Below are 12,910 nucleotides of genomic sequence, written 5' to 3'. Positions count from 1 at the left end.
TTGTCGCCCTAAATCTACTTGGCGCCGTTCTGTGGAGCAAGAGCTGGGTGTATTGGGGATGGGGTGGGAGGAGGCTACCCAAGCTGCCCAGGACCGGAGTCAGTGGAAGAAAAAGATTCTTGGATCTTGCCCTCCAAGATGTTTAAAAAGAATCTGTCGTGCCGTATCAGGTGGCCAACCATCTTGCCCCTTCTGTTAGCTATTGTGTCTAACAGGCATCTCTTCTCTCCCGCCATGCTCAGGACCTCCCACCACACATCCCACTACAGGATGTAAATTTAGTCACCTGCAATAATTTTCGGGGTAAATAAATTGGTCATACTGAGCAACTTTTACTATTGGACTAACCTCGAAATCGCGAAAAAACAATTGACTCTCACATACATTTTGGCTGGCTGATGTTTATATTTTGTATGGGAGAGTAAATTTTTTTCGCGATTTCGGTGTTGGTCCCATAATAAAAGTTGCTCAGTATGACCTAAATATTCACCCCGTAAATTATTGCAGGTGACTAAATTTACAACCTGTATACCTATGAACAACGAACTATTAGAAGTATGAATAGAACTCAAAAATATGAACTCACGTGTATTTATCCCTCGAGCAATTCAACTTGACTATATATGGATATTTGGCAGCATTAGGTATATCCTTTAGTTCATATTTACCGTTTGTTATTTATTATTTTGCTACCGTAAAATGGGGTGAGTAGGGATTGCGAGGAGAGTCGGGTTATGAATGGGGAGAGAAGGAATGACACGGGGTGAGATGGTTTTTAAAGGCTACTGCTACCTAAATAATGTATTCCTATTACAAATGGAGCTATAGTAAATAATATTCATAATAAAAAAAAATCGATTCAACAACGTTTCAAAATCACCTTTTGTATGAAATCCCAACTCACCCCAACTACGAGGGACTACGGGGTGAGGAGGGATTTTGTGTTTAAGTTATGAAATGCAACTACCTAAAATCATAAAAAAAACTAAAATACAAACGGCCGGAACATTTATTAATAAAATTAAGCTTGTATAAAATGTAAAATAAAATGTTATCGACTAAAATACAAACGGCCGGAACATTTATTAATAAAATTAAGCTTGTATAAAATGTAAAAATAAAATGTTATCGAGGTTTGAATGTCAGTTTTGCGCTTACTCACCCCATTTTACGGTACGTTCTTTTCCTGGTCAGCTGAAAAGGCGGCCACAAGTTTTATTTACTTGAATTCTCGCGGACCGACATGGGTTGTGATCATAAACGGCCGACGACCACAGACTAAACGTGATGTCACCGCATTATTTTATGGGGTATGAACTCGGGCCTTATTCTAAAAGCTCCAGTACCTATAAGCGAGACGAAGGCAGCCTAGAAGCCAATTCCAAGATATATTTTGATGTCAACGTGATATCGCAATATCTCTGGCACAACGCGCATTTTTGGGTTTTTATATATTTTCCGAGCAAAGTTCAGTCTCCCAGATATTTTTGACTGGTGCGCCTAATAAATCGTCTCGTCTCGCCCCGCGCATGCGCACCAATGGAACCACACAGCCTGGACACGTCGGACGTCTGTTGCGGCAGACCGCAGCTCTCGAGCAAATATTACTGAGAACCATCACGGTGACAATGAAACGCAATATCTTTTTTTAGAGAATAAAGGGCAGTTAGGGAGCTGGAAATTGAGCAAAATTTGCAAGATTTGTTATTAATTTTTGCGTTCATACCCATATTGTATTATCATTCCTTGTTATGTGACACGTGATCAATGTACCTATGGTTATTTACAGCGAATAATCTATTCTCGTTTCATACTCTACAATATTATACTTTATAAATAACTAAGTAAGCCAAACTCTTAGAAAATTACTAGTTTTTAACCTCCGAGGTTCCAGTACTAAAATGCGAACTGATTCATAACTCGTTCACTTTATCGCGATATCTTTGAAGTTTTACGGACCATTTTGATGATTAAAACTCATTAAATCATTAGTAAACGATGCCTAACTTACGCTCACTTACCTCTTATTAAAATAACAGTCAAAAGATCTTATAAGCGTTCATATGGACGTCTTTTAGGACATTATTCACTAGGAGCAGCAACGGACATAGTGCGTTTTCCACCGTGAAGAAATTTGACGAATGACTAATAAAAAAAGTTCTCAACAAATGCAATGCGAAATGGTTTTCTTGAAGCGTACGTTGTCAGTCGGGCAGACTAATTGCTCACCAAGGAGGTCATTAAGAAGGGAGACTGACTTTTATACGGCTCCGTGGACGACGGGCCGTCAACTAATGGGTCCATTACATGTGCCTTTACCCTGCATGAGGAATATTTTGTAGCATAGGATATGCATGGATAGATATTTTATGTTTAAATAGACTTTCCAACGAGACAATGTCTAAAGGGGAAAGACATTTAAATAAAAATCCGACACTTTTCCACATTTCGCGCACACACACGCATTAAAAACCTCATTCATAAATATTGGTACTTTTCCGCTTAGGGGCTACAAGCTATACGATGTCGTCTAAATATGTAGATACCTACAGGTTTTTTGCTAAACTTGTGCTGAAATATTTAACAGCTAGTAAATTCGTTCCAGTAAGTTCAGACTCTATTAGGTCACTTTTGCGGCCCATAACCTATGCACGTAGGTAATCCTACTCATTCATAATATACTTTTTTCTGATTTTTTTCTTAAGACGAAAGGTTACGATCGCTTCTTCATACAAACGTATTTAGTCTCCATTTTCCTCTCTGGATATTAAAATTATATTTACGCGATTTGTTGTATATTAACCATAGCTGCCTAACGACACCCTTTTTTTTTAAATAATAAGAGCTTTTAAAAATTTATATGTAAACTGTTTTTCGTTCCTAACTTTTATAATAAACAAAATATCAAAAAAATACATACGAAGAGAAATAGCTACTTATCGTCAATAACAATTCGTCAGGGCTATGACCGGGCCGGGCCCGCACCGTGCCACACTCGAGCCCCGGTGATGACGTAAGGCTTTCTATAGAAAACGAAGCTCCGGAAGCTCCGGCCCGGCCACGGCCCGGTCTAGCGTGAGTCATCCTTAAATTATATAGAGATATTTTCCATAAAGTCAAATGTCAATATCCGTGAAGTAAAATGGGAACTACGATTGTATGGAAAATCGGTCCACTATCCTCTCAGCACACTGTATACCCTTTATCATACATTCAGATGCACGGCATCAGTAAAAGAAGCCCGGGCTACCCATTGATTACTGAAAACCCCTTCACACGACCTCATAATTAAAAACGAAAAAAAAAATCATGAATGAATACCGAGATAGGTTCATGTTTATTAAAACCTTGTCCAGCGTTCGGTGTCCGATGATTTATATACCGGGCAAGACGCCCATTCATTTGTTTTTGACCTTTTCTTAGCCCGTTCTGATAGGGTTGATTAGTTTTAGCTCGGATTAAGTTTAGTTTTGTTTTAAAGGGTTCGGGAGTTATTGTTTCTTTTAGATGCTCCGTGTGAAAGGATGAGGGTGTTGGGTTGTGAATATTCGTTACGCGTCCCTGAAAGTCTGTTTCACGATACGATAGATAAAGTTAGTAAGTTAGGTTACACAATACCATATACACAGCACAGATTACAATACAACTGTATAAACTTCCCATTATGAAGCTGTAACGCCGCTAAGCCGCCGTAAAGGTGACGTTCGGATGGCAACGGAAGGTTCCTATAGTGCGACATAAAATAGTAGAAATAATATAAATTGTAACTAAAAAAACATAAGTACTAAATTGTTGCTATGTTTAATATAATGTAATATAACGTTTATTTCAGACAAATAGTCCGTATACATCACAAATTACAAACAGAATTCAAAATAAATAATTAATTACAAATTCATTAAAACAACACACACCAAGTCAAATAAATTAAATTAACACTTAAATCGTAATAAAATAAAATTAAAATTCAAAATTTCAAAATTCACATTTAGACTACATTACAAATTAATAATTAATAATAAATACTTTTTACAAAAAAAAGCAAACCGACTTCAAAAAGGATGAAATAAAATATTATCCTTTTTGAAGTCTATGCGTTACCAATTGATATGTTTGAAGTCGGTGGTCGGTCGGTTAATACTATGCACTGCAATACTTCGAACGAAAAACAATTATGGATATCAAGCAGATGACTTAAAATTTTATGCGAATTAAATTAATGACTACAAAAATTATGACAACTAATTTATGACAAAAACCCAGTTATGCTCAGGAATAATTCTGACTAAAGATTTTTATGACTTACAATTTTATACATAAAGTGTTATGACCATTAAGAATATGACAAAAGTTGTTATGCGACCAGAGGGAGTCCCTGTTTGGGGCGTTTTCTTAAGCAACTCGAGCATTTTCTCCCGAAAAACCACCAATTTGATGAAGTAGACCTGATGATGATGATTATTTTGATGATAATGATGATGATTTCTTTAAATGTAAGTATGTTCAGCGATTACTCCGGCAGCTGTGATCCGATTTGAGTAATTCTTTTTTTGTTTGGAAGAAGTTACCTCTGATGGTGGAATCCATGAGGAATTGAGGGAACTCCTCAATTTTTAAAGGCACGTGTTGAGTGATTTCGGGGTTTTCTAAAGTAACTCGAGCATTTGCTTCCGAAAACCACCAGTTTGATGTACTGCAACTGTAGCCTTACCACGAGTTTGACATTGACATATTCGCTAACGTCCATCTAAATGTAATTTTTTATGCATCTCGCTCACGCTGTGAGGTTAGTACGGGCGAGATGCATAGGAAGTAAGTTACACACATGCTAGCGAATATATCAATGTCAAACTCGTGGTAAGCTGGTAAGGCTACTGATCGGGGGTTAGGGTTAGGAGTTAAGGGGTCAGGGATTAAGGGGTCGGGGAATGGCAGTTGAAGGGTTGCTGGTTCAGGATCGAGGGGTTCCTGGATCAGGGGTTAATGTGCTGTGAGGTTGAGTGATCGGGGGGCTGAGGGATTGGGTCAGTGGCGGGGCGGAAAATGGTGGCGGATTTAGTGTAGTAGTGACAGGAATTATAATTTCCCAGACGGACGTTAAAAATATGTTTACACTTTTCGCCTTATTACAAAGGAGTAAGGTGAAAAAGTGTAAACATATTATTATCTTTGACGTCGATTGTATCTAAGAACACACCTCAGAACACACGATCAAACCTTCTTGGCGCAGTCTGTACCATGTTTGTCGGCACATTAGTGGAAATCCAATGCATTTTTCCGTCGTATTTTTTAAAGAGCATTTCTTACTAATGCTCGAACAGTCTATAGCACGCAAGTGTGAGATTGGGACTGAGTAATTTCCCGTCCCTTATCCAGAGGACTACATTTCAAAATATAAAACAATTCAAGAAATTTACATTCTTGTCAAATTTCACCTAAAGCGGTTCAGTTGTTTAGCCATGAAAAGGCGACAAAGAGGCAGACAGAATTACTTACACATTTGTAATGGTTATTAGTACAGTTCTAATGGGATTTATAGCCATAAAGCTGATTATTTTTGACTGGTATTGTTACTACTTGGCTTGGCACCGACTTTAAACATATCAATTGGTAACGCATAGACTTCAAAAAGGATAATATTTTATTTCATTCTTTTTGAAGTCGGTTTGATTTTTTTTGTAAAAAGTATTTATTTTTCCATTTTTAGTTTTAACGCATTGTTAAGAGCGCGACGCATGAATGAAAAACAAGATCATGTTTAACACTGAATTCGTGTACCTATTACTTTAATAAATATGTAATCAGGAATTTTCTCGAGTCCGTCTGGGAAATTATAATTCCTGTCACTACTACACTAAATCCGCCACCATTTTCCGCCCCGCCACTGACCCAATCCCTCAGCCCCCCGATCACTCAACCTCACAGCACATTAACCCCTGATCCAGGAACCCCTCGATCCTGAACCAGCAACCCTTCAACTGCCATTCCCCGACCCCTTAATCCCTGACCCCTTAACTCCTAACCCTAACCCCCGATCAGTAGCCTTACCAGCTTACCACGAGTTTGACATTGATATATTCGCTAGCATGTGTGTAACTTACTTCCTATGCATCTCGCCCGTACTAACCTCACAGCGTGAGCGAGATGCATAAAAAATTACATTTAGATGGACGTTAGCGAATATGTCAATGTCAAACTCGTGGTAAGGCTACAGTTGCAGTACATCAAACTGGTGGTTTTCGGAAGCAAATGCTCGAGTTACTTTAGAAAACCCCGAAATCACTCAACACGTGCCTTTAAAAATTGAGGAGTTCCCTCAATTCCTCATGGATTCCACCATCAGAGGTAACTTCTTCCAAACAAAAAAAGAATTACTCAAATCGGATCACAGCTGCCGGAGTAATCGCTGAACATACTTACATTTAAAGAAATCATCATCATTATCATCAAAATAATCATCATCATCAGGTCTACTTCATCAAATTGGTGGTTTTTCGCGAGAAAATGCTCGAGTTACTTAAGAAAACGCCCCAAACAGGGACTCCCTCTGGTCGCATAACAACTTTTGTCATATTCTTAATGGTCATAACACTTTATGTATAAAATTGTAAGTCATAAAAATCTTTAGTCAGAATTATTCCTGAGCATAACTGGGTTTTTGTCATAAATTAGTTGTCATAATTTTTGTAGTCATTAATTTAATTCGCATAAAATGTTAAGTCATCTGCTTGATATCCATAATTGTTTTTCGTTCGAAGTATTGCAGTGCATAGTATTAATATAGACATAAGAAATTAAGTCATATATTTAGTGGTCATAAAAGAAACTAATCATAATAGGTAGGTTAGGTGCGTTAGGTTTCTTCAGATGCCCGAAGGGCAAACTACGCAGAAATAGGAGCCCCGCGCGAGCGGGGCTCCGTCGAATTAAGTGTTTGGACGGAGATTAGGGAAAAGGTTTTTTTCGAGTAGTTGTTGAGAGGCTAAAATTTGTTTCTTAAATTATTTATGTAAACCATTACGGTTGAAAATTATTATGCTACAAAACGTTATACGTAAAAGCCTTATAAATATCGATAAATATGTTTTTATCTGTATGACATTTGATTCATTATAATCAAAACCTATATGCACAAAAAAATTATGATAACTGCTGAGTATGTCATCAAATATTATGGCTAAAAATGTATGACACAATATAATATGACTTTTCATTTATATGCGCAATGATGATTATGACACAAGTTGTTATGCGCATCAAAGATATGACCTAAACTTGTATGCAACCCAATATGGACCCCCCAAAACACTATGCATGTGCCTTTAAAAATTGAGGAGTTCCCTCAATTCCTCATGGATCCCATCATCAGAACAGAACCAAATTAAAATGGGACCAACTCGGAGGTAGCTCATTTCAAACAAAAAAAGAATGACTCAAATCGGACTACGGATGTCGGAGTAATCGGTGAACGTACATAGAAAAAAAAAAAAACAAAAAAAAATAGCCACAACCGAATACAGAACCTCCTCCTTCTATGAAATTGAAGTCGGTTAAAAAATCATTTACGTTTGCATTGCATTTAGTTTAAGCATTTTACGTCAAAAATGTGACAGTTACGTAGGAAGTGACGCCCTCAATATTTTTCTATAATTTCTTGTCGGCCTGTACATTAATACTGTTGCGACATTGAAGTGGGCGTTGTATCTGTCCATTTGCTCAATGTACCTTATATAAGCTATGGAATTGTATCTATGCTACACCATTTTATAACTCGGGTGGGTTATAAAATGTTCCCATGTTGGGTTTCAACCTTCTAACATCTCATTTTCAGTGTTTATCCTTATCGTTAACTATATTTTTTGTTAATATTTATTATTAACTTTTAACGAGATTTATCGGCCTCCTAGCTTAATCGGTAGTGACCCTGTCTACGAAGCAGGAGGTCCGTGGTTTGAATCCTGGTAAGGGCATTTATTTGTGTCCTGAGTGTTATGGATTACATATCTCAATAATTACGAGTAAGTAGGTACTTAGACTCAACATGAAAGTCTACTGGAAAATCCGCATATGAACACAATGATACTTCACTTTTCAATTAACTCCTAAAGAGTCACGTTCAATATTACCTCCAATTTAGTCCACGTACATTACATTAAAAAAAAAGAAAGAATGTCTATGGTCCGTGGGCGGCGCTCCGGCTAATTGTGGGGTAGCGCCGGCTTCTTGCGCTGGAGTCTATGGTTATCGCACATCTATATCAGAGATTAGTTTTCTTTACTGGTAGTACTTGAAAATAACTTTAAGCCGAGGTTTTAGTTGTAAGTTTTAGAATCGTGGTCATGACAAAGTGAAAACCTTTGTCCTTAATAAATAAATAAACATTATAGGACAATTTTACACAGATCGACCTACTAGTAGTCACACAGGCTTGTGTTGTGTGTACTCAGACATTGATATTGTACTTATTTAATATACAATTAAATACTTGAATACATAGAAAACATCCATGACTCAGGAACACATTAGGTAAACGTACTGGTGTTCGACGCGGTCCCAGTACATGTCATCTTGAAACTTAAGTCATTGTCAATAGAGGTGTCTGCAAGGTGTCATCTATTGGGCATTAGCATGTCGAGGACTAGTACGTTTACCTTACTTATCTGTGCTGTGCTCATCACACAAATAAATGCCCTTGCCGGGACTCAAACCCAGGACCATCGACTTCATAGCAGGCTCACTACCGGTTGTCAAGTAGCAAGCAACTAGAGCCGGGTAAGTGCTTGCAGCAAAATGTAAAGAAATAACTGTGAATTTCCCTCTTTGTGTCAAGTATTTCGTTATTTTATACCCAGCCATAAAACTATAATAGGTAGTTATTTACGATACAAGTGTGAAAAATAGGAAATACGCAACGAGTGGCGAATTTCGACAAGAGATCGAATTACCTTTTCGCACGTGTATCGTACAACATTTTACACCTACATATGGCCCTTTAAATTTTCGACGTGCTTAATGTGACGTGAATAATAGCACCGGGTGTCGTAATGTAGCACCAAATGTACTGTAATACACATATATTTATGTTTCACTTATTATTATGTTTCACTATAAATATTACTTCAGCAGTAAGTAGCTATTCCGCCACAGCATACGCGACTGCCAGCAAAAATATCTATAAAAACCCCTATAAATCCCGTGGAATAATTTATAAACTCTCTACACTGTTTATTTATTATTGAGCCACAATCTCAGGCTGTTCCCAAGAGGGCGTAGCTCAGGCTAACTTATAATTACTGCCGCCTACCGGCCAGAAGCAAAAAGAACTGAACAAGTATGTGTTTTGTTCGGATATAAGTCTTTTTGGTTTCGTGCGGTGGGGTAGGCGGGCTTCTATAGAGGCAGACATATGGAGAGTTTTTACAGTTTCTCATTAGAACTGCGGAAGGTGCTTATCTAGAAGGGTGTTATTAAATTTGAAATTTCTTATGGTGGTAGGCTTTCTCGTGAGTCCCGTGTAAGCTATAGCTATGTGGGATGATGTGGTTACAGTGGGAAACCACGTAAAGACGCTTGAATAAATATCAACGGTGCCTCAAAGAAGAGAGGATTAGATATAAAATCAGTGATCCTAATGGTCATTTTGTACCGAAAAATGGAACCGAAGAACGCCTGTTACTCTGAATATTTACTTTAATTTTGCTAAACTGAACTAAATTTGATTCTATTCTACTTTCAAGATTGGAAAATTCAAACCCCGTGACTCAAGCGTTTCACCAATGATATAATTTCAATGATAGAATATAAAATATTGTACCTTTTTTGCCGAATTGCTAAATCACGTGGGTGATATGTTTACATAATTTTGGATACATATAAAATAGACTGCGCACATAGGTAGAGCTTCGTAGGTAGGCGACCAAATACTAGGTAGGTAAATAGGTACTATTATAATATTTGGTCGGTAGGTAATAGGTACCTACCAACCCAAAAAGGGAAACCTAGAGTTAGTTAACTCAGCCAAATAAAAAATAATGCGTCGTATGAGGAAATTAAAAGACTGGCACAAGAAATAAATGATTGGCTGAGAGCAATAGAGCAAAGCTCTTAAGTTATGATGATGATGATGATGTAGGCACCTACCGATATACGAAGTGTACCTACATACAACTGCTTTATCACATACTTTCTACCTAAACACCTCTTACACATCGTGGGCGGAGCCACAGAAGTCACATAACCAAAAAAAACGATCCATTGGAACAGTACATTAAACCATGATTAAATTTTATTTCACATAAAAAAAGTATAAAAGCGGGATGACGGAGCGGTTCCGTTGTGGGAAAGGCCGGAGAAAAAAATAGTGTGTCTATGGAAATAAAGAGGCGGTTCCGTACGAGATGCTGCGGGGCGGATTCAGTAACATATTTTAAATATCAGTGCCTCATACTCACATTTTATGACATGGGTATTTTTTTTTAAATACCACATCGGTGGCAAACAAGCATACGGCCCGCCTGATGGTAAGCAGTCACCGTAGCCTATGGACGCCTGCAACTCCAGAGGTGTTACATGCGTGTTGCGTTGCCTAGTTAGTTAGTGTAATATTTTTCTCGCTTTTAAATACCTACGCCTCTGAATCACACCGGTGCGTAGCCAATATGCCAATTGTTGACGCTCCGTAGTGAACGAAACGCAACTGTCACTGTCACACTAATAAAGAAGAGTGATAGAGAGACACAAAGCGTTTCGTTGTCAAAGCGCAAGCGATTGTCACCTTGGCACCCTGCTTCGTCGTTGTAAAGCAGCTATTGCACATATCGTACTTATAATCTCTTACCTACACACAACACTCCTCGTAATACATAATAAATAAAAAATTACCAAGTTGCTCCAAGCAACCACCTGCCACCAAGCAAAACCTTATAAGCCATTGTACGATAATACGTTAAACAATTGTATACTTAGTTAAGTGTAAAAATATGGGTGCATACAACTTACTCAAAAATATGTCCCATAGTTCTTAATTCGCTGACATAAGAGCTATGAGACATATTTTTGAGTATGATGAGTGCACCCATATTTTTACATTTGACTGTAGGTATACCTATTAGATTATCAATGGCTGTAACCTGTAACGGCTGTTATGAGTCGTGGGGCAGCATGCATGACCAGATATTATCTTGTAGACTGTCTAGTCTATAAGATAACTTTGTAACTATCCGCCATAGTATTTAATCTGCGAAACAGAACCCAAGTATTTAGTTTATAATATAACGTTTCAATACTGTTACACATTGCGTATACATAGGTACTAGTAACTTGCAAAAAAATGCGTAGCCAATACATATTGCCAAAGTGCGTGAAATTGCTTTTAGAAAGTTAATTTCAATAGATAATTAAATATGGGTAAAAAAGAAAACTTGATCTAAAAAGCCAGAAAGTACTTAAGTACCTATGTATATCTACTTACTTGTCTTAGGTACCTACCTAAAACACCTCATTCATTACGCGCTCAATTCTTTTTAGGGTTCCGTACCCAAAGGGTAAAACGGGACCCTATTACTAAGACTTCGCTGTCCGTCCGTCCGTCCGTCCGTCCGTCCGTCCGTCCGTCCGTCCGTCCGTCCGTCTGTCACCAGGCTGTATCTCACGAACCGTGATAGCTAGACAGTTGAAATTTTCACAGATGATGTATTTCTGTTGCCGCTATAACAACAAACACTAAAAACAGAATAAAATAAAGATTTAAATGGGGCTCCCATACAACAAACGTGATTTTTGACCAAAGTTAAGCAACGTCGGGAGTGGTCAGTACTTGGATGGGTGACCGTTTTTTTTGATTTTTTTTTTTTTTGCATTATGGTACGGAACCCTTCGTGCGCGAGTCCGACTCGCACTTGCCCGGTTTTTTAAGTTTTAATTTGGCATTGTAATTATTGGGATACTTTTCCAAATCGAGACATAGGTATCTCTTACGGTTCGCGTTCAAAATTATCTAAATATTTCAGTCTACTTGTTGTCATAGTCTTTTTGTTTAGATGTTAAGAATGATAGAAACTTATGACTCGTCTGATCCGCTACTCTTAATGTTACACAATTCCCATACCTATTAATATTTTTGGAGGCACATTTTTCTAATCACGCCTATCGTAATCGACATTGAAATATCAAATACCAAATATTTCTCTTGTATATTAAACTTCATAAAAGTTCAATAACAAAAACCTGAAAATCATTAACTCGTCCCAAGAAAGTTAAAACATTGATTTATATTAATTACAGTAAAAAATTAAGATGATGATGCGATTTACATAAAGGTGCGGCCACACCGCCGGCGGCGTTTTACCATTACCGTAAACAAATCATTTTGAAAATGTCGCATTTACAAATCGTGTTTTCCTAAAAGCAACCTTAAGCTGTATATGATGTTGTTCACTTTTGGAAAACATTGTGAGGTAGATAGGAGGATTGCAAAGTAATTTTGCAGAGAGCGCTGGTTATAAGGTAGCGGCCCGCCTCCGCTCGAGGCTCGGTTTCATCGCTATTCATTCTAATTTATATAGCGGCTGTTTCTTGTCGTATATTTTTACATATTTTTGAAACAAGTTTGCTATTGTTGAATTTATTTGTGGGAAGATTTTTTTAGGCTTGTACAGGCTGTATTTATGACTATAGGCAAGCTCAAACAATCATGAAAGCGTATAAAGATAATATCATTATTAGACATTTCTTTTATAGTATATTTGCTCGTTTTAACATATTACTTACCTACTCGTAAATTATTAATGTGACGTTTGTATAAATTAATGGCAAATAATTCTTAAGCATTTTCCCACACACTATAAAGTCAAACAATAAGCCATGTAAAATGAATTATTGAAGATTTTGTCATGAAAACATAAAAATAAGT

Source organism: Cydia splendana, chromosome 19 (genome assembly GCF_910591565.1).
Source record: "Cydia splendana chromosome 19, ilCydSple1.2, whole genome shotgun sequence".
Lineage (NCBI taxonomy): Eukaryota > Metazoa > Arthropoda > Insecta > Lepidoptera > Tortricidae > Cydia > Cydia splendana.
This window is presented reverse-complemented; position numbering follows the sequence as displayed.